The following is a 23398-nucleotide window of genomic DNA, read 5'->3' on the forward strand; positions in this document are numbered from 1 at the left end:
AACTGAACTTTAATTTCATTGTTTGACATAAAACCAAACCTAGGCCAATATAATTTTAAGATGAATCATAATTCTGTATTCGCATTTTGACCTGTTGATACCCTCAATGTTTAGTTGATAGATTTGAAGCGATGCTTCAATCTTTGTGTATTTCTGCTTCTGATTCCCCTCACTCTTTGACCAAGAGGTCTGCTGTTCAGACAATTCAGCCTCGCCCTAGTGTTATCACTTATTTAGTACCACTCAAGGGACGCATACAGCTTAACATGTGCTGCGGATGCGAGACGGGCAACTTGCCACCACTTTTCAAGAAAACCAAAATAATAGTGATCCCCAAGCCCAACAGAGATTTTTCAAAACTGAAAAATTATCACCCTATAGCCCTCTTAAGCGTCACACCAACACTTCTTGAAAGACTTATCTATACAGAATTTAGGATACCATCAACAAGCTTGTCCTGCCTCAGCAGGCTGGCTTAAGATCTGGAAGTAGTAAACAAGTTCTTATGCCTGCGACCTATATTAAAAGTGATTTTGAGAAGGAATTCATAAACTTTTTTTTTTTTTTTTTTTTTCCATTCTTCCCTCCCCACACCTCAGCTGCTTGACATAGTCTGGTGTGAAGGTTATTCTTCTCAATTTCGTCACTGTCGTTCCCCATTTGAAGGTTGCTAATAATTAATATGCTAAACAATAGATATTTCCAGGTCTCTGCTGAGGATTCAAAGAGCAATGTACATAAGCTAAACGACAGGCTTCTGCAAGGATCTGTGTTAGCTCCTATTCTCTTCAGTTTGTATAGACATGACTTTCCAGAAACCAACATACATCCATCTTCATTATAGACTGTTATGCCTTTCAGCATTCAGTCTGCAAGCCTCTGAGAATTTACTAAATGCCTCCAAAATCCTCTGTTTGTAACTACCTGTATGAATTCATCTAGTTCCATACCCCTTATCTTTAAATTATTAGAAACAAGCCTAACCGTCATTGTTTTGGTCATCCTCTACTTCTCTTACCCTCCATGAGAGAGTCCATTATTCTCCTACGTAACGTATCCTCCTCCATTCATCTTGCATGACCCCACCACCAAACTCTGTTTATGCTTACCTTTATCTCATTTCGAGAACCCTCTTGCTGTTGTTCCCATATGTTTGTACCAGTGATAATTCTCACTACTTTCATGTGTGTTACTTGTTACAGCTTTCACTCCTGTACAGCAAAGTTGGTCTGAAAACAGACTGATGTAAAGATAGTTTTGCCCAGGAGCTGAATTATTTCTTACACAATACTGTTGATTGCAACTGCGAGCTCATTGCACTAGCTTTGCCGCATCTTTATTTACACTTATTGTACTACTGTCTTGGGAGAGTAATACACATCCTAAATACATGAAATGATCTACCTGTTCTAGTTTTGTATTCATGTCTGGACATTTAATTCTCTTATTAGGTTTCTTCTCTACTGATATCACTTTAGTCTTGGAAAGGCTAATGTTCATATCATACTCATTGCATGTATTTTCAAGTTCCAGGATATTAGATTGCAGGCTTTCAGCACAATCTGCCATTAAGACCAAGTTGTCAGACTGCTTATTACATTTCCACCTAACTGAATCCCTCCGTGCCGCGTTATACCTTTCAGTAAGTGATTTGTGTAAACTATGAACGAGTCCAGGAAATTCATTTATGCTGATGACATTGCTTGGTATGTCACGGTCACATTTTCTTTGAAGAAGAAGAAACTTACATCAGACCTATAGAATCTGGATAGTTAATTCCAACGATTCTGTCTCCGACTTAACCCGAAAAACAAAAAACAGTTGTATCTACGTTACACCTTCATGACTGATATGCAGATTTTAAGCCAACAATCGCATTGAGAGGACAAACCCAACATTGCAGCACACCTGAATACCTAGGAGTAATCTTAGGTCACTGACATACAAGATGTACATTTCAAATATTGCTGTAAAGATTAAAACACAAAATAACATACCCATACCTGCTAACTTTCAAAAAGAGAAATCCGGAAGATCCTACAGCGGAAAATTTTGAACTACACTCACATGCGTCGCAGAGTCTTAAGACATAATGAAAAAGGACGGCAAGGGGGTCGATTATAAACAATACTAATACAAGTCAAATATATGTTATGATCACCCCTGAAATTAAATACACAAAGTTTACATCTTGATGAGTGCTCATCTGTTTCCACTGAACACTGGGAACACTTTCCGTGATAGTATAAAACAAGGAAATTAAGCAGAATATGCCTCCCTAAAAGACTGATAATACCGTTACTTAGTTGAATTCATTACGAACACCACTAAAAATCGAAACCGACTTTCAACCTATTAGGTCATGTTACGTACATTTAGTACGTGTTGAAGGGATACAATGTTGTTCATCTGTAGAACCGTAAAACATGGTCAAAATCCGTACATTTTATGGAAAAACCAGAATACTTGGCAGGTATGCATACCCCATAAACTAACAGGCACCTCATGAGAAGCTAATGCTTCAAGTCCTTCGATCTACTGCTTTGGCTCTTTGTTATACTGTTCCTCAACCTGGCTAAACAGTGCTCCTACCAAAATAATAGATACCCAACTAAATCAGACACTGCACATCATTACTGGTTGTATTAGTCCAACACACACTGGCCACCCGTCTTAAACAACATACCACCACCATCACGCTAAGATCAGAATCACTACCGACGATGTGGAAGAAAACTGCAAGCAATCCCCGTGTACCAATCCATGCAGATACATTAAGAACAAGGAAGCAACTTCAATTGAGGTCATGGTGCACAGTAGACAACCTTCTTTGGAGTTCTTTCAATACCTCAAATGTCTGGAAACATCAGTGGAAAGAATATTGTTCTCCGTTACACCATCAAATTGTTCCATTTTCCCCAGATGTCAATGAAGAATAGTCAGTTGAATAAGGACTGATAAAGGCAGACTGGTATTGTGGCAAACAGTTACAGTCAGTTCAAAATATGGTCTTTGTGTTTTCACTTTGAGCTTTCAAGGCCCCTTTTACAGATCATCTTGCACCTATTGAAGTGGTAATCTGGACTTGGATTGGCAACTAAAAGTATTTCTCTATTGTATCTTTCTTCTGTTATGTACACAACTTGTATATACATCTTTATATCATTATACACTATGTAATAAATCATTCTGTATGAAGTATATATATATTACTTGCAATTATGGTGGTTACCTTGGATGTGTAAGCTCTAGCAAGTTCATGGTTCCTTCCTTCACTTTCATAATAATAGTGTATGTACACTGACTGGCAAAATGAATGGATCACTTGAATTTTCAAAAGAAAAAGAATGTTAAATCATGAAACATTTGTTTTATAATTTACACTGAATATTTTTTTCATAAATATGATCAAATAAATGCCAAGTGATCCATTAATTTTGCCGGTCAGTGCAGTTTAACAGCACTTGTCAGCAATGCATTATATTATAAATAACCTTTTAGGAAATAAAATACATGTCAAATCAAATCTGACAAGCTCATCCACAAAAAAAGGCAATGACTCAGCCCCATCATAATAATTTATAACTTCATCTCGCCAGCCTTGCCGTGGTACAGTAGTTGAAAACTAGAATTGACTGATAGTATGCAGGGTCTCTTAATTTAAGTTTGCTTGTAAGCAGCAGAAAGGATCTAATTTAATTTTGCTATTTTGAAGTTTCTGGGCTCTCCTTTTGAGATCACCCAGGTGATAAGAAATAAGTGTGTATACAACGTAGAGCTTAAAATATCCACATGAGGCTCAGTAATGGCATGAAGTTTTGGAGTTTGTGTCTAATTTGTCAGATAAAGGAACAAAATCTGTACCCAACACATCGTGACTATTAGCTTTATATATTGCAGAACAGTACTAAAAAAGTGAAGTAAACTCTTGTCCTCATCCTGAGGTGGTGCAGCACCTTTCAGGCATACCCCCAATGGAGGTGAATTTCATGTACTATTTTAGCCACGTATCAGCCGTCCTGCTATTTTAAAATCTCCGACAGTGATATGCTCATTAGTATGCAGTAACTTGGCATGTGTAGGTATGGATTGTTCACCTTAGCCAATTAGTGCACAGCCTGGATCAAGAGAGTGATCAACTTATTCAGTGAACAGTTAGTGGAGCAGTCTGTAAAAAAATGTAAAAAATAATAAATAAATTTAAATTAGAAATTTGTTTTTCTTCTTTCTTTAGGTTCGTTTCAAGAGAAAATGCTAACAGAGGTGAAAACTTTGTGTTTGGTCTGTACAGTCTATGCAGCCAGACATTTCCACTTGCCTTATGAAAAATCCATATAGAGTGCATTGTCAGCAATGTCTTATTTTACAGTTGATCTCAACCAGGCTCCATTTTGACTGTTTTAAAACTCAATGTGACAACACAGTCATCTAAAATCAAATTAATGTTTTAAAGATATTTCAACACTGATGATGGACCTTAGAGTCCAAAAACTGGTTCTGAAATAAAATTTAGTGTCCTGGTAGGACTGTATATGATTAATTAGAATAATAAGTCATGGGAGGAGTCAAGTATGTGTAGGGAATAACAGGTGTTTAAACATACACTGGACTTTTATTTTTAAACATTTCTTTGATGATGAACTAATCAATTTGATAGTTACAGAAACAAATTTATATCAGAGAAATGTGATAGAAAGTCTAATCTCAAAGGAAAAAATAACTCCAAAAAGGAGGATTAACAAGTGGGTAGACGTTTATGATATTTATAGCTTTTTATCACTAATTATATTGATGGGTATTGTTAAGAAACCAACGGAAATGTGCTGGTCAACTAACAAAATGTCAATGGACCTCCCTCCAAGATCTATCAGAACTCACCTTTCAGTCTAGTTGCAGTAATATTTGACTTGCTTTGTGTGCAACTCCTATGTTGTGTTGCTCTGGGATGCCCATAACAAATGTAGAACTTGTTCCTGATTTGGTTTATGCTATAACATGCCATTTTATTTTGTTTTATCCATAAATTCAGACAAGAAGTTGAAACTACTTCTCTGAAATATAGATGTGAAACAAGAATTTTTGTCAGGAATGAAAGTTAGCAGTGGAAGAAAGTAACAGTATTTAATTTTATTGTCATATCAAATGTATGTAATTTTGGTTAGTTCCAATCTTCTTTTAGTGATATGCACCTTGCTTCTGTCAGATACAATACACCAGCAAATGGCCGCTGGAGTGAACATAATGAGGAAAGATTTTTGGATTCCATAAACAATAAGAAGGGGCTGCCTGGCCGAGGCGGTAGAGGCGTGCTCGGTTCGCCCGGAAGGGCATGGGTTCAAATCCCCGTCAGGACGTCGTAAAAATTTAAGAAACGAGATTTCCACTTCCGGAGGTGCATATGGTCCTGAGGTTCACTCAGCCTAAACCAAAAATGAGTACCAGGTTAATTCTTGGGGGCAAAGGCGGCTGGGCGTAGAGCTAACCACTCTACCCCATCACGTGCAGAGGTTAACAATGGTGGAAACCTTTACCTTCCAGTGCTACAAAGGGCCTTCATGGCCTGTATGGAGGTGACTTTGCTTTTTATAAACAATAAGGGCAACTTTTATCTGTGGATGAGGATTGTAAATTTATGAATTTTTTATAGAAATATATATGCACAAATTAACGTTCATAAAAAGTGGCCATAATTAAGAGGTTTAAGACAGACATTTGAATAACTCATCAAAATAAATTTTTAACATGAGAGAAGCAATGTCGGTAGAAACTATTTTCTATGAATATTAATTTCTGTTTTTTTTTTTAATGACCTTCCCCCCCCCCCCATCATCATTTTCCTACTCGCAGTTTCCTGGGTGTAGTGTACAAACGCTTGCTGTCTCTGCCTGCATATATCTTCTGTTCCAGGACATCTCCCCATCTGAGACCTCTCTCCTCCACATCTGATTTCACTGTCTCTATCCAGCATTTCCTTGGAAATTAAGGTCGAAGTATGTTCTCTCGCCGTCATCATTTTCATAGTGCCCAAAATATAGGCCTATGCTTCTTTATTACACTGGTAATAGGGACTTCAGTGCCATCTACCCTTTCCCCATTTAGGTGGAAAACCTACAACGTGATATGATAAACTTCAGGAAACAAGAACCACCTACCCAAACTAGTAAACTGACTATTAAAAAGGGAACAAAACAAAACACTTAATAGTACATTATGCAACAAGCCTATAATGGCAATAATTAAGACAAGTTTTATAATTTCCATACGGGGGTCTTAATTACCATTATAGGAGAGTTGCATATGACTGTTTATGCTCAGCGATAATTATAATCTATTTTTAAAATATTCATAAATTTCTGCGCGGGTTATTGATTTTCCGTGAGTGGATCAGAGACCTTGACAATGTCATATGTTTTCAAATCTTTGATAGAAGGTTATTATCATAACCTAGCTTTATTTCAAATACAAATTGTTTATTGTACAGTCGGTGAAGTGAATTTGGGGGAATGTGCCATGTGGTTGTGGAATATTGGAAGTAGAAGGTGCATCGATGTTAATATGTGTGTCCAACACGTTTGATTTTGGAACCAAGTGCGAAGCTAGTGCGTTGAGCACAGGTGCGATGCTATCCTTACCTAATTGGTCAAACAGTTGTATCATAATGAAAATCTGAACTCTGATTGGCGGAGAACTTGTATCATAATGAAACTTGAACTATAATGAGCCTCATTAGATTCAGTTTTCTGGCGTATAATATTTATATTTCGGCATCGTCGAGCATTAAACTAATTATGAAATACTGAGCTTTGTTAATTAAAACATTACCCAAAATAAGAAGCATGTTTGAAAAACGATGTTCGTTTTCATACTAGAGATATGGTCTAGAACGCTTGGAACCTAATTGTACTGCTACATATGAACGTCAGATGAAGTGTATTTTTTTTACTAGGTACAAGGAACACAATGAAACATGGATAGTTCTTTGCGTTCTGTGGCCATATACAGTAGACTCCCTCATATCTGTCACTTACGGAACAGGGATATAGTCGATACAAAAAAAAAAAAAATGTTGGATCAATCTGAGGAGCAAATGAAAACCTTTAATAGAAAATAGAAAGGAATGTAAATTAGTTTTACATGCAGAATCACTCTTTTGTATGTTTAATGAAATGAACACTTCAAGTTCTATAGGGCTTAAATATTACTGTGGAGGAATGAATTCGCTTGGAAAAGTCTGTAATGTTCTTTTGTTTCAAATTAGACTTTTCTTGATTTTGCGGATGCATCCTTCCATTTCTTCACCCACAACACGTCCATAGGTGTTGCTGTTGGATGCCGTTCGACATATTCCAATGATTTTTAATTTTTAAAATCATAACTGTTGGGTTCTTCAGTCTGCCAAAACTAATGTTGAATTATATTTATAAACCATCTGAAAAATAAAACATATGGTAACATAATTATACCTGACAAAGAAAGAACTTAATTTAAAAAGAATTAGAATTTCTTTTTTCAGGAATAATTCTGTTACCATATTATGTTTTGTTTTTTGGATAGTTTATAAATTTTATTCAAAATTAGACTCAGCAAACTGAAGAACCTAAAATTTATAAACTTACACAGTGGAAACTGGAGAGAGATGTCTACAGGTATAAGAAAATTAAATATAAAGGCGACCTCGAATGCTTCCTTGACCGTAGAGTGACTAAATCTTCTAGTTTCTTTCTATATACTTATATTAAGTCATCCATAGTCTTTATTAACATCAGCCTGGACAACAGCGGTAATGATTAAGCCCTTCATTGGTGACCTTAGTGAAGTCTCCTTCAGATGGCCACTCCGGTTGAAAGTCTTGCTGAGTAGTCTGTAGATCTGGGACGATTTCCATTACATCAGTACAGAGGCAATCAGTCAAATATCCTGAGAAGTTTGATATGAAGAAGATTTACTGCATTCGACAATTTATGGATTGAAGATTTGAAACAGATTTTTAAAATTCTGCTTTACAAGAATAAACATCTTAAGAGATCTACTTTATGATAACAAATGCAAATCTTAAAAACATCAAATAAACTGTAGGTATTCTTCAATACCTATAAAAATCCCAGATAACAAACTTTCTGTCCTTCAAATTTACTTTAGTCTTGGGAAGAGCATTTCCAATGCAACACTTCTGTGACTAGACATTTGTGAATTTAGTAGGTATACTGGAATTAGAAGGACATGATAACCAAGTGGCATAGTCATTGGCTTGTATTCATAGGGGTCATGATTCAATCCTGGGATTTTTAAAATGAAAAGTCATGACTCTGTGATTCCGATTGCACATAAAACTACAGGTTTGTGGGCTATGATTACAGTATCAACAGTCCTGTAAAACTAGAAGCTTCCTTGATGTGAATATAGTTGATGAGAGATTTGAAGACAGGCAGGCTCAGTGAGTTGATTTTTGTCAGAAGTTGTCTCAAGAAAGTCCCATAACCTCCAGAATACTTCTTCATACATTACATACAAGGTTCAAATTTTCATCTACCTGCAAAGACAGTTATTAAAATAACTATATAAAGAAATACATTTGTATTTTAAAATCTGTGCATACTTGTCTTGTGTTGAGTGAGAGTTATGCGATAAGCCTACGTGTGCGATTTCTTTAACATTAATACTGTGATGTTTTGTAGTTATCTACAGTATTTATTTGTTGCATCTGTTTTGTAGCCTTTATTGTCTGGAGAAATTTATTAAATGCATCCCTCACCCCTGCAGCCCATAAAAATTGTCTATTTGCTCCCCCCATTTGCCTTACACTTCAGTGCCGAGGTTTTGTATATGCCATAGTTTACCTCTAATTCTGTACAAACCAAAAATAGCCCTTGTAAACCCCCATCCGATTTAGTTCATAAAAATAATGTGTAGCTTTGTTTCTTCTAGTTTTCGTCTTGAACTTAAATACTGAATTTCACAAATTTATGTGCACTGTTTTTCCGCGATGGTGCTGAGCAGAGCCATTCGATATGGCAACTCTGTTGTCGTAAGAGCAATACAGTTTTCTTAACATGGAATAAGCTATAGTACTGTAAGCTTTTAAAACTAACAAAAGTCCTTTCAGGCAGGAAGTCTTACGGAATCAGTCGACAACTGTATGTGGAATATGACAAGTAGGAGAAAATACTTCCAATGTCAGCTGAAGATAGAAGCTGTGATGCATTGTGCTGTCTTGTAGGTGCAGGACATGTCATAAACAGTGACAAAGAGGGACAGGAACTGTCAGCCACGAGGCCCCTAGTTAAGTCCGGCATTACTTCCACTTACATATTTCCAATCTGACCTTACTTGGTCAATTCTATATGAAAGTTTTCTGGGCTTATGCCAGCTGTGAAAGGAGGTGGTAGTGATTTATGTTTGAGAAAAAGGACAACTAGGTAACCATCCTCCCAGCTATGAAAGTCTAAGCAGTTATATTTCTTGGTCATTTTGTATTCTCATCCAATCTAGACAATATTAGGTTTTCAAGGCCTAAGGAGTAATTCTCACACCCTTTGTAAGGGAAGATGATGATTGCCTAGATTTACTTCCCCTTGAAACAACCACCACTCAAACATTTGTTTACAGCAAATATCTGTTAAATTGGAGATAAACTTTTTGAAGTAAGAATGACGAACAGACGACACATTATATAGACAGTTATAAAGAGCGTTTTTTAAAATACAAGGTAGGAAGTTTTATGTCATCCTCCGTAGCAGAATGGTTTCTTGTTTTAACACTGCATAACAGCCCAGGACCATCTCTGCTGAGATATAATATTTACAATATACTGTATCTTCTGGTGTGGGCTAGAGTGTTTGTTGCTTCCATAGATAAATCATAATAATGGCGTGTGGCCTCCGGAGAGACCTGGTGCAGGTATTATGATTTGACTCCCATAGGCGACCTGCACATCATGATGAGGATGAAATGATGATGATGAAGACAACGACACACACCCAGTCCCCGTGCCAGGGGAATTAACCAATTATGATTAAAATTCCTGACCCTGCCGGGAATCAAACCCAGGACCTCTGTGACCAAAGGCCAGGACGCTAACCATTTAGCCATGGAGCCAGATGCTTCCATAGATCAGACTGTCTCGTCTTCGGCTCTGACAGTATGAAAATGACTAAGGTATAAGCGATGGTGGTAATGCTACTCCTTATGCAGCCGTTCCTTATAATAAATGATGTGAAAGTTGCTCATAGGGTGAGTTGGTGTATAGAATTCAGTGGGCTTGTCATAATCCTATGTAATAGAATCTTTCTGGCTTGATGAGGAGAGCAGTGAGAAACTACCTCATTCTTTATTTCCCTAGTACACCTCCTCAGTAATGCTTAGGCTTTCTATAACCAGAGGTGTACAGATTCAGCTTTTAACTTGTCCAGGCTTGCCTAGAGAGAAAGACAGGAAAGTTGGTCACACATAAACAACAGTACAGGCAACTTTGCTTCTTTTTTTCTTTCTTCCATCTTCGTATTGTGCTATGAAATGTAGCAGTAAGGTCAGTTCCTTTTCACGCTAAAGATCGGTAAATTAAGACTCCTTAGCATTATTGCAAATACACCGTGTTCATGAGAAACACTTAGACCATTCATATGATCTTCAATTCTCCAGATTTTGGGCAATGGAATTTATGAATTTTGTGCTTTTGGGCAACTGTGAAACGCCAAACACATTAATACAATAGGTATATATTTATTCAAATACCACTATGCACATATGTATACTAGCTGATGTACCCGTGCTTCGCTACGGAATTCTACATTGTATACAGAATTCCAGGCTAGGTAGTGTACACGTTGTGAGCAAGATTGTATTAAATTGCATAGCTCTTAATGTTACCCTAGAAACGCGACGGGGAAGTCACCAAATGTCTTTTCTCATATGAAGACTGCGTTAGGGAATTTTCATTGTAATGATAGGCCCGCTTGCCTACCATCAGTCACCACCAGGTTGGGGAGTTTTCATTATAATGGCAGACACTCACTCTCCACCAGCCATTTTACATCCTCAGAAAGACTGTCTTAGTGGTTTTTCCAACTGAAATGAACATAGGTCATTGCAATGACGTCAGCAGGAATGGCGCGATTAAAAGCAATACTTTCATATGAAATACTCCATCAAATGAAAGACCACACACTTTCTCACTATTAACGATCAGTACTATGCTGGAATGACCAAGTCGTGGAGAGTTCTGATACGTGAACACTCTTCGTCTTTTTTCTGCGGTGCGGGGTGGAGTGGGGGGTAAGGCGAATAGTGCAGAGTCCCAGGCAAAAACTATGCCTTTTTACTAATCTGTTTCCGAGGAGTACCCGATGAGTCGGAAAATCTCAATTCACTACAATGGCAACGGAAAAACCTATCTGATTTGGAGGCAATTTTTTCCTCCAACCCAGAGGAGAAGCCCCCTCTTCACTGCTAAGTTGGAATTAATAATAGTGAAGAGGAAGAAGCTTTTCTTAAGAAACAGCTCTTTTCAGGGTTGACTTTTGAGTTATTTAGTGAATTGTGGTGCTATAATTTGAAATAGGCTTAAACAGTAATTCTAGACCTGGCCATACTTCTACTACTACTAAGTTGGCCTCTGCCGTAAGTGTGCATACAGCTCATTCAAAACAGCGCGTCAGAGTAGGGATCGAATAACTGGAATACTACGATGAACCCGTGTGTTACGTACCTGCAGTATCAGAAAATGTATGAACCAGAGGAAAATGAAAATCTACAACCTGTTTTCCAGTCATTGACCGGGTCAGGGATGTAATGAATGAAGCATATAGGCCCTATATAAGCTGTTAGTACGATGGGGTCGCCACTCCCAGTGGTACATTAATGACTGATAGATGCTATGAAATGAGAATGGAGAGTGTTGCTAGAATGAAAGATGACAGGGAAAACCGGAGTACCCGGAGAAAAACATGTCCCGCCTCCGCTTTGTCCAGCACAAATCTCACATGGAGTGACCGGGATTTGAACCACGGTTACCATGGTGAGAGGCCGACGCGCTGCTGTCTGAGCCACGGAGGATACATGAACCAGAGGAATGACATGCTAAAGAAGAAGGTTTTCCAACTCCCCAGCTATTTCCCGCCAATATTCAGTCGGGCTGTTATACTCGGTACGCAGTAGTAGTCCCATCTATAGGAGTTGAGCGGGACCATAAGAAACGAAGAACATCACAACAAACAATGGTCAATGTAAAGTTATTGTTGATCAGTGTTATGCGCTTTGGATATTGTAGGCCTTCTGAAATACCACTCTTATCATAGTCGGTACAGTAAAACTGAATGAAACATAAATGATCGGAAATTGTATTGTCTGTAACTTTTGTTATGTAGTACTTTTCGATAGCACCAATAACACAGATACCGGTATTTCAAAATTAAATTTTAGGTGCCTTTCCCTAAACTAGCATTTCATCTCGGGAGAAGAAAATTATTTACAGCCTAGACTGTAGTTTCTTATTCCCCGACTCTATATAGCGATTTTCATTAAATTCTGTTAACCTGTTTTCTCGTGGCTAGGCGTTGATATGGACTTAGCAACAAAACTACAAATTCATTAATATCTGCGTTATCAGAGCCGGTACGGAAAAAATGTATAAGACATAATTGATTGGAAATTTAATTCTATATAACTTTAGTTATATAGGACCGCTAATAATATAAATATTCGAGAATTAAATTTAAGGCCGTCCCCTAAACTACCATTTCACTCGGCGTAAATAAAATTATTTAAAGCCTAGATTATAGCGGCTCATCCCCTGACTTTACATACCGATTTTCATTAAATTCTCTTCAGCCGTTTTCTCGTGATGCGTGTACATACATACATACATACATACATACAGACAGAAAGACAGACAGACAGACAGAAAGACAGACAGAAATTACAGAAAAGTGAAAAGTACATTTTCTTGTTACTATGGACATGACCGATACAGAAATACCATTCTTTTCAAATTCTGAGCAATGTACAGATAAAACTCTTATTTTATATATATAGATAACCTGATTTAAAAAGGATATGCCCTCAATATTGTGGTAAGGCCACGATGCACATATCCATACATTTTCAGCCACCCAGTAGTGATTAGGTAGTCGTGATTACTGCTCTAAGAGACAGCACAACGAGGCACATGTAGCAGTACTAATCGCAAATAAAATTGACCCATGGTGCTCATTGGATAATGCTACTAATCACAGATTGTCTCATGGTTCCAAAAGTATCACCCCTTTTAGTCACCTCTTACAACAGTCAGGGGATACCACGAGTGTATTCATCTGCATCCCCCATCCATAAGGGCTCCTTCCTCTGTGCTTTCAGTTAATACTGTAGCAATTGATAATCATATTGCTTTGCCCCTAAAACAATACCACCTCTTCTTCCCAGAGTTTCCTGTGAAATATCCCCAAGCACATCAAGGACCACAACAAATACTTGTGACAGCTGCACTTGAACGAGTCCATAACACGTTCACAAGTCATAATAATTACCTAAAATTTTGCTGTACTCTAAATAAGGCCATTAAAATTAAAATTTTGAGGTAACAAATGTTATATTTCTTTCCTCTCAAGAGATTTTTCACAAAATTTTGACTTGATGCATCTTTGTTGATGAATTTTAAAAAAAAGTGTTAATGATAGTAGGTGTGAAACCAACCATTAACTAATTTTGGGTGTGCAGGAAAACACTTGCTGACTACAAAGTGTTAAAAAGCAGCATACTCAATCTCAGGAAAGAGGAAGATAGTAGGATCTATGGTACTGTGTTACTTTTTGAATGCTAATATACTATTTGTAAATTTGGATTTTGCGTTTGCAATGGAATGATGTTTGTTAAAGGGTTAGTGTCTCCTGTTCTCATTGAAAGTTGTTCTCTTAAACATAAAAAATCTACATTAGTGTCAAAAACTCCAGTCAGGATATTTCAAATGACTACTGTATAATCCAGAATACCATCTGCACTTTTTTTTTTTTTAACAGAAATGTTGCTCTTTCAATTTGGGTACGGGTCATATTTAAGCCTTTCATATCGTGATCTCATAATACATTGTTCTGAAGACACATCAATAGCGGTTTCATGTCACGCGAATTGGCAATGACTGAAATTTCACTCCTTCGTTCACTTTCGGGTTACCGGATCCACATGTTGTGGCAGTTAATACTTTGTGTTCTGAGTGAACAAGCGGTCAAGTGATGAATTCAAAAACGCATTTGCAGTCATTTACTGTGAGTGAGAAACTTAAAGTTGTAACGGAAGCTGAAACTGTCAGAAATTGTGCCACCGACAGAGAATATGATATTGACGAATCATGTATTCGTGATTGGAGGAAGCAGGAAATGTTACTAAAAATTAACAGTGGTCATAGAGCTTTCCGAGGGCAGAGTGCACATTTTCCTGAAAATGAAGAAAGGCTTTATAGTGTAAATACATGACTGAAAGACGTGAACTATGTTATGGTGTAGCGACAAATGTGTCGACTAAAATCATTAGAGATCGCAAAGGAACTTAAAAAAAAGGAGGGTTTTACTGCAAGCTGTGGGTGGATGAGGAATATTTATTGAAGAAACAGATTGTGTAGGTGGAGATGGACCGGTGCATTGATTTCATGTCGTCTCCCTGTTGCCTACGAAGAAAACTTTGTGTTTCATTGCCACGTTATTCGTCTGCGGAAACAATGTTCCTATTTGCTTTCTCAAATTGGGAATGCTGATCAGGCGCCTGTTTATTTTGAAATGCCACTAGACAATGCGGTCCACATTAAGGTCTCTAAAAGCGTTATCAGGACAGGTGGTAACGAAAAGCAATGCTGCACAGTAATGTTAGCTGATGGAACCAAACTTCCTCCATATGTGGTTCTGAAAAGAAAAACGCTTCCAAAAGGAAATTTTCCGTCTGGTATTTTAGTTCGAACCCAAGAATCCGCCTGGATGGACAGTGAGCTAATTGAGTACTGGATGAAGTGTGTTTGGCAACGTTGCCCGGGAGCTTTATTGCTGAAGAAGGGCCTGCTTGTGCTTGACAGATATTGTGGGCATACTACAGACACTGTAAAAAAAATGGCAAGTAAAGGATATAAAACTAATTGAGCAATAATTCTGGGAGGGCTGACCTCTATGCTACAGTCATTGGATGTTTGTGTAAACTGGCCTTTCAAAGCTGTACTAATAATTTCGTGCAGCCCTTGTAAGGCAGACCCTACGACGAGGGTGGGCGGCATCTGCCATGCGTAGGTAACTGCGTGTAATTGTGGTGGAGGGTAGTTATGTGTGGTGTGTGAGTTGCAGGGATGTTGGGGACAGCACAAACACCCAGCCCCCGGGCCATTGGAATTAACCAATGAAGGTTAAAATCCCTGACCCGGCCGGGAATTGAACCCGGGACCCTCTGAACCGAAGGCCAGTACGCTGACCATTCAGCCAACGAGTCGTACTGAAACAGCTCTACACTGAGTGGATGGTGTCTGCCAGGGATCATGCATGCACTGAAACCAACTGGACGAGTGAAACAACCTGAAGGGGAACTTCTATGCAAATGGATAAAGACTGACATTGCATCCCCAACAACTTTGCTTTTTGCTAGTTACTTTACATCGCACCGACATAGATAGGTGTCTTATTGCAAGAAATCAGCTTCAATTTCCATATCAAATCCTATTTACAAAGACTTATAACTAGAGCCTGGATTTCCATGCACTATCAAATCTCAAAATATGCATGCATTCATGCACTATCATATGGCAAAACATGCACAATAAACTGGAAAATATGCACTATCAAAATTCAGTTCCTTTTGAAACATGAACAAAAACTAGCCTAATTTCTCCAAATTGTCTTGATTTAAGCTCATCCGTTTATCATTCAGCACATACTTAAGCACAGAATATTATCTTTTTACGTCACGAGAAGTGATAGATGCATAATTCAATGAAGACATTTGGACAAAGTGAGGTCGAATTGTACGTCTTTTGCATTTTCACCACAATACGTCTTTTATAAGCTTGACGAATTCAAAATCAGGATTTGAACGAATTAGTTTGTTCAACTTATCTCTATCTGCAGCAGCTGCTTCTCCATGCGATGTTTGCAGACACATTTGAATGTCCTCAATAAGTGATAACGATTGCTTGCTGCGATAACACAGATGTGTGACAATTGAGAGTTCCGGGTAGGACATTCCAGGATAACAACGGTAGAGGGTTCAATGAAAAAGCAGAATTTGTAAGCTGTTATCCCAGTAACATGGCGCCACAGAAGTGCGATACAAGGTTTCTTTTGTTCGTCTAACAGACGAAAAATGAGCCGTCAATGATTAATGCACAATTTACGGTTCAATTTATAGCAATGTACAACTGTAAAACTGGGACACCTTATTCCTAAGAATTAGATTTTGAGGTGGGGCCTTTCGACTTGCGTCATTGTTTACTCAAGCAACAGATAAGAAAGTGTTTGGTTAATTGCATTATACTGTAGGACCTGTACCGTATGTAGGCTTCTAACTATGGTTGTCACATAGGATGCCAGGAATACATTCTCTCCGTCTCTCAGTAATAGACATACTGTAGCCTACAACGTGAAAAATTGTCCCAAATTCTGCAAACTAACATTCAGAAAATGCACTATGATGCAAGTTAACAATATATATGCGCTATTAAATTCAAAATCTTCCAAATATGCATTATGCATGAATTTTCTCCGAAAAATGCCAAAACAGGCAAACATGCACGGAAAAAGAACGGTTATTTGGAATTGTTAAGCCGTAAAACGAATATTTGCAAAGTTTGAGAAGTGTAGCTAGCTTATTTAAAAAGCATTTGCATGGAAATCTGGGCTCTACTTATAACAATAAAAATTTTCCACCTTTTTGATACTTATATTTGCATTTTAGCAAATTAATTAATTACACACAGTACATGTTTCGTTCTTTTTTAGAACATTCTCTTGAGTTATTTGTTTGTTTTAATGTTGTCAATCTTATGTTAATTTTAAGGACACTTCCTCTAAAGCATTACTTTGTCAATTTATATATTTTTCTTCTAAACAGTGTTATGTGGCTGAAGATGTTGATAATATATGAAACATGTACCACTTTTGACCATTAAAAATTGCCTTAAGCAATCATATCGACTAGGTGGAAAATAAATAAATACTTAATTGTGAATCTATTGAAGTGCGATGCGGACCATGAAGCTGATTTTATGTAATCAAATGAACATGGCATAGCAAAATAACCTATGTGCTTTCCCTTATGGATTGACAGCAACAGATTGAATATTTTTGACAGTTCCATTTAGCTACTGATTATAATAATAAGTGAAAGCCATTTGATGCACAGGGGAACTAGACTATCTCCTCGAACTACCTTGATCAAACACTGTAAGGATTGAAAGTACTGTAAACTAGGGTAAAATTGAATGTCTCAAATTTTTTAACTTTCCGAATTTCTGCACAACACAATTTTGTGGTAAAGCAAGCTCTTGTAGTTGCATTTGTGGTGCATGCTCCCAGACCAGCAGCTCTGGAACAACAAGTAGCTCTAGTGTGCCATTCACAAGCTAACTGAAGCGTTATTGGAATAATTTCACTTGAATTACTGATGTTGAGAAAGAAACGTAGTCGTGCTATTAACAAGTGTGTTTAGCAGTTACTCTTGATGTTACACAATAATTAACATTTGAAAGTAAGCTTTCTCGAGAGAGAAAAACGTGAAAATGTTTCACTTTATAGGGTAAAACCGTTTGTGCTGCAACATTATAAGACAAACAGAAAAGAGAATTTACAGTAGAGTATACATGATAAATGTTGCCCAGGATTTTGTAAAGGCCAGAAAGTTAACCATTCGGTCTCTGAAGAATATGCCATGCCATATACAACGCTGAAAATGTCAGGCTGAATTAAAGGAAAACTATAAGAAAGAAAAACTCCAAATTTTATTAACCGGTGTCAAAGAGGAATGTTAGAATTAACTACTGATCGGACAGAAGCAGATCAGAGAACAAAAGAACCAGCTGTTGAAACCTGCACAGATGAACCTCCAATTACATGGGCAGAAATAGAAGCAGCCCTTAAGAAGATGCCGCAAGAGAAATCTTCAGGAATCAAAGTCAGCACGGACATGATTAAAGCAGCAGGAGTTCAGGGTTTATAGTGGCTACACAGAGTGCTCAATGCAGTTGGGAAAGATCCCTACTGATTGGAGCAAGGGTGTTATTATCCCCCTGTTCGTCCGTAGGATTTACCTCCATATTGCCCTGCACGTGTTCCCCGGGTGGTGCTAAGCAAGCAACAACACATCGGCGGCCAAACTATCAACAGTTGATCTCCTGGCCAAATGGACTCAGAGAGAACTTCTGCAAAGGGTCCTTCTCAGGACCAACCTGCAAAGATACTAGGACCTTCTTTACGAATATGCTAAATAAACATCGAAGGCATATCCAGATCTAAGAGTGAACATCTTTCTAGAATCCTTGTCGAAAACAACATTGATTTAGTGACCATTCAAGAAACTCATACTGCGACTGAGGAACAGCTAAGATCGAGAGGAAAGATCCCTGGTTATATCGCTATTGGGGCAACCTACCACCAGACATATGGGGCAGCAACCTATGCTCGTTCGAATCTATGAGATGTTCGGCTCATTTCAGCAACAGTGACCGACGATGTTCACGTGGCAACTGTTGACATATCGGGCATCAAAGTGGTAAATATGTATAAACCACCATCTGTGGCTTGGTCAAATGAAGTGCTCCTCACCCAGAATCATTCAGCAATATATGTCGGAGATTTCAATAGTCACCATCCGAACTGGAAATATGATGATACAGATGAATGTGGCTCTCGACCAGTCACCTGGGCTGAAGATAATAATCTATACTTGGTTTTCGATGTGAAAGATAGAGGAACCTTTAAGTCAGCCCGCTGGAAGAGAAAGTACAATCCTGATCTTTGCTTTGTCACTGGAGATGTAAACGGTATTGTCCTGCCTACTACAAGGAAAGTAACGGAAAAATTCCCCCACAGTCAACACAGACCTGTCATGATAACTACAGGAATACAAATATCTTTGGTTAAAAGCACACCTCGACCACGCTGGAATTTCATTAAAGCCAAGTGGGATTGCTTTTCAAAAGATCTTGACAAATTTGTCCGATTCATGCCACCTATTCAATCTAACTACGAACGTTTTGCTGGACTTATTATCTCAACTGCCAAGAAATATATTCCAAGAGGGTTGCAGAAAGAGTATATCCCTGGATGGAATAAAACTTGTGAGACACTCTGTGAGGAGTATTTACAGGGTGGAGATCCTGAAATAGCAAGTGCTCTGTTACAGAGTTTAGATGAATTTCGCCAGCAGAAGTGGAACAATACGATTGAGACTATGGACTTCAAACAGTCCAGCAGAAAAGCCTGGAGTCTTCTCAGGAAACTTACCGGAAACAGAACCCTGCCACAAGAGAAATGGTTGCATCACCCCCAACCTAGTAGCTGAACATATTGTTAATATGTCACGAGCACCCTCTGATAAGAAACATACCGTCCAAGTAAAGAAGTTGCTCAAACAGCAGAAAAGCAAATTGCAGGAGAACTCTATATACTCGGAACCATTTTCACATCTGGAAGTAGATACTGCTATTACAAGCCTCAAACCTGGTAAAGCTGCTGGCTTTGATGGGATATTTCCTGAGTTTCTGATACATAGTGATCCAAACACAAGGCTCTGGTTAGCTAAATTCTACTCTAATATCTTATCGTCTGGACATCTGCCATATGAATTCCGGGTAAGCAAGATCATTGCAATTCTGAAGCCCGATAAACTGGAAGACCAAGTCGATAGCTACCGACTAACAGCATTGCTGAGCGTTTGCTATAAACTCCTTGGGAGACTTGTGTACAATAGAATTAGCTCGGCCATTAATGAAGCGATCCCAGTAGAGCAAGCTAGATTCAGGCAGAACCGAAGCTGTGTTGACCAGGTGCTAGCACTAACAACTCGCATTGAGGCTGGTTCTCCAAGGGGTACTAAAACATCTGCAGTCTTTGTAGATCTAAAGGCTGCATATGATACTGTGTGGAGGCAAGGGTTAATGTTGAAGCTGCAACGAGTTATCCCTTGCAAAACTGTAACCACACTGATCAAGAATATGCTAACCGAAAGGCTCTTCCGTGTGGTCGTGTATGATGACATTAGTCGTCTTAGGAAATTGAAAAATGGCCTTTCCTAGGGATCAGTATTGGCACCTCTTCTATTCAATCTCTACATATCGGATATTCCTCAGACAAAATCAGTAAAATTCTCTTATGCAGACGACCTAGCCATTGCCATTCAATATCCATATCTCAGCCATGCCGAGGCCATCCCGACGTCTGACCTGAACACACTTAGCTCTTACTTCCGAAACTGGAGACTACAACCCAGCATGAATAAGTCAGAATCTGCTTGCTTCCATCTCCACAACTAGTTGGCTAATACAAAACTCCAAGTATGCTTCAATGGCTCAGTGCTAAAGGACAATCCTAATACAAAGTACCTTGGGGCAACGCTTGAGCGAACCCTATCTTATAGAGAGAATCTTGAAAACCTCGGATCTAAGTTGAGATCACGTAATAATATTCTATTTAAATTGTGTAGAACTTCATGTGGTGCTTCAGCGGACATATTACGACGTACTGCGCTTGGCCTCATGTATTCTGCAGCTGAATACTGCTCGTCAGTATAGCTTAACAGTTGCCACGTGAAGAAAGTCGATGTACAACTTAACACCACCATGCTTATCATCTCTGGTACTCTGAAGCCTACTGCAACACACTGGCTGCCAGTCCTGTCCCACATTGCTCCACAAAGCCTGCGACGTTCAAGAGCCCTTGTTCAAGAATATGACAAGATCATGTCCAATCCAACTCTACCTATCCACAGAGATGTTGCAGATCACTGGAGATAAAGGCTGAAATCCCGTAAGCCATCAATGAAAACAGCTAAGAATCTAATGGATGCTGGTTTCAATTTAAAAGAGGAATGGAAAGAGCAATGGTTTCCCACAGCTCCGGAGTGGCCAAGCCTCTTTAATCCAAACCACGCCCCAGCTGGTTTCAGTTTGCTAAGAAGAACGTGGGCATCACTAAATAGGTTTCACACTAATTGTGGAAGATCTGCATTCTCCCTTCACCAGTGGGGCTTCAGGGACTCTCCAGCGTGTGATTGTGGTGCTTTAGTCCAGACCATGCATCATATAATGGACGAATGCCCTTTGCGTGCTTATGGTGGAGACCGAAAAGACTTTGCTGATGTCTCAGTATCCCTAGTGCAGTGGATAAACAATTTAGATACCCATGTATAATTGTTCCCTACTTACCATGTATTCTTTGCAAGGTTTTCTTTTGTATAATATTGTATATACTAGTCCATTTTGTAAATTCCATACGTTTAATAATAATAATCCCCCTGTTTAAGAAAGGAAATAACAGAAAATGCTCCAACTACCGGGGAATAACACTCCTTCCTCATGGGCTTAAGATTCTTGAGAAAATCTTAGAGAACAAATTGCGAGTCATCGTAGAGCCATAGTTTGAAGAGGAACAGTATGGGTTCAGGCCTAACAGGTCCACAACAGATCTAATCTTCAGTGTCCGTATGTTAATGGAAAAATATTGGGAAAAGGGCAAAGATCTGTTTATGGTTTTCCTTGACATTGAGAAGGCATATGCCAGCATTTCAAGAGAAGATATTTATTATCGGAAGTGTGCACAAATGTGGAGAGTACAACAAAAGAAATGAAAGAAGATATGGGAATGCCTGAGATAAAGGAATGAGCCAGAGGGACCGGTGAGAAAAGTTCAGATGCTGTATGAGAACTGTACCAGCTATGTCCGAGTGGGTGACGAACATTCATCCTGGTTCAAGACCGAAAGTGGAGTCCAGCAAGGCAGTGCATTATCCCCATTATTGTTTATCACCATAATGGATGACATAATGAAGAACATCCAGAAAACCTCTGGTGAACTAAATGCAATGGCCTTCGCTGATGATATGATCTGGAGAGAAACTGAGGAACAAGTACAGTCGAGACTCAATGAATGGAAGGTTAAGTTCTAGGAGTTCAATTTCAAGATAAGCAAACTCAAAGCAGTAGTGATGGAAATAAACAGAAAGGGACGACCAGCGAACATCATGCTAGGAAACCATCCACTAGAAAGTGTGGAAAGCTTTACATATCTCGGTAGTGTAATATCTCGAGATACACTAGCCACAAAGGAGGTGGCAGAGTACAGAAGAGCTCTCACTTTTACCAGCAAGTATGAACACTCCCCTCTGATCCCAAAGTACTAGTAAAATCAAAGCTGGTGATGTTCAATCAGTACTTCATACCAATCTTCATACCTATGGTATTGAAATCTGCACCCTCACTAAGAAAGACTCATCAAGATTGCAGGCATCCGAGATGAAGTTCCTTAGGTCCACAATTCAAAAAACCAAACTGGACAAGTTAAGGAATGATATGATTAGGAAGGAAGCTAGGTTGTTACATCATTGTTAGATCGGGTCAGCATGTCCAGACTGAGGTGGTTTAGGCATGTAATGAGGATGGAGCCAACAAGGACAGCTTATGTTAACTTGGAGAGACATGTGGCAGGGAAACTGATGGTGGGAAGACCAAGAATCCACTAGATAGACATTGCAGATTGAGGAAGGACACTAGAGAATGTCATTAACAACAGAACGTATCTCCATAAGACAGAATGGAAGAGGCTCAGTACCCGGGAAACTGGATCTGTAAAATGATGATTATGACTGATCGGATTTAGAATTAAGGGAGCAAAACTGTTTTTCAGGCATAATAATATGGCTGATCGGTTTTACCCCACGTAATTTTAAGGAGCGAAATATTTCCAATTCAGATTAATAAACCTACATTATTAAAATAAAAAACATCAAAAATTGATTGGTTTTACCCCACTTTACGGTAGCAGCTAAGTGGAATGTGAACAAAAATCCAGGATGGCCGAAAGTGTTTTATATTTATGTATCTAGGTTATTCTCCACCATACGCTCATCAAGAAAAACAACTCTTGTACCATAACCTGTTAACAACATTGTAAACAAAGCTGCAGAAATAAAAGTTTTGATAACAAAACAACAATTTAATGATGTAGCACCACAGGTTTTAATAGCAACATCAGTTCAAATCTAAAGCCTTAGCAAACTTCGTAACTGAGCTGTCATTGATTAAGATAGCAGTTTTCCACATGTAATGTTTAAGAATTTCTTAACACTATTTTGAAACACACAATTGACAGTTTATCGAGCTCATCTTTCTTACCAATAGTGTGAAAGAAGGTTGGGATATCCCTTTCAGACCGTGTACGCACAATTG

The 23398-nt window shown here is 38.5% G+C and overlaps 2 protein-coding genes across 3 annotated transcripts in view; one reads left to right on the forward strand and one right to left on the reverse strand.

Moving 5' to 3' along the window:
- AGO1 (protein argonaute-2) overlaps window positions 1-23398 on the forward strand; it is a 327978-nt gene that overhangs the window by 13409 nt on the left and 291171 nt on the right. The window lies entirely within an intron of this gene.
- mRpL53 (mitochondrial ribosomal protein L53) overlaps window positions 1-23398 on the reverse strand; it is a 44703-nt gene that overhangs the window by 11988 nt on the left and 9317 nt on the right. The gene's annotated exons all lie outside the window — the stretch shown is intronic.

This window comes from Anabrus simplex, chromosome 10 (genome assembly GCF_040414725.1).
Source record: "Anabrus simplex isolate iqAnaSimp1 chromosome 10, ASM4041472v1, whole genome shotgun sequence".
Lineage (NCBI taxonomy): Eukaryota > Metazoa > Arthropoda > Insecta > Orthoptera > Tettigoniidae > Anabrus > Anabrus simplex.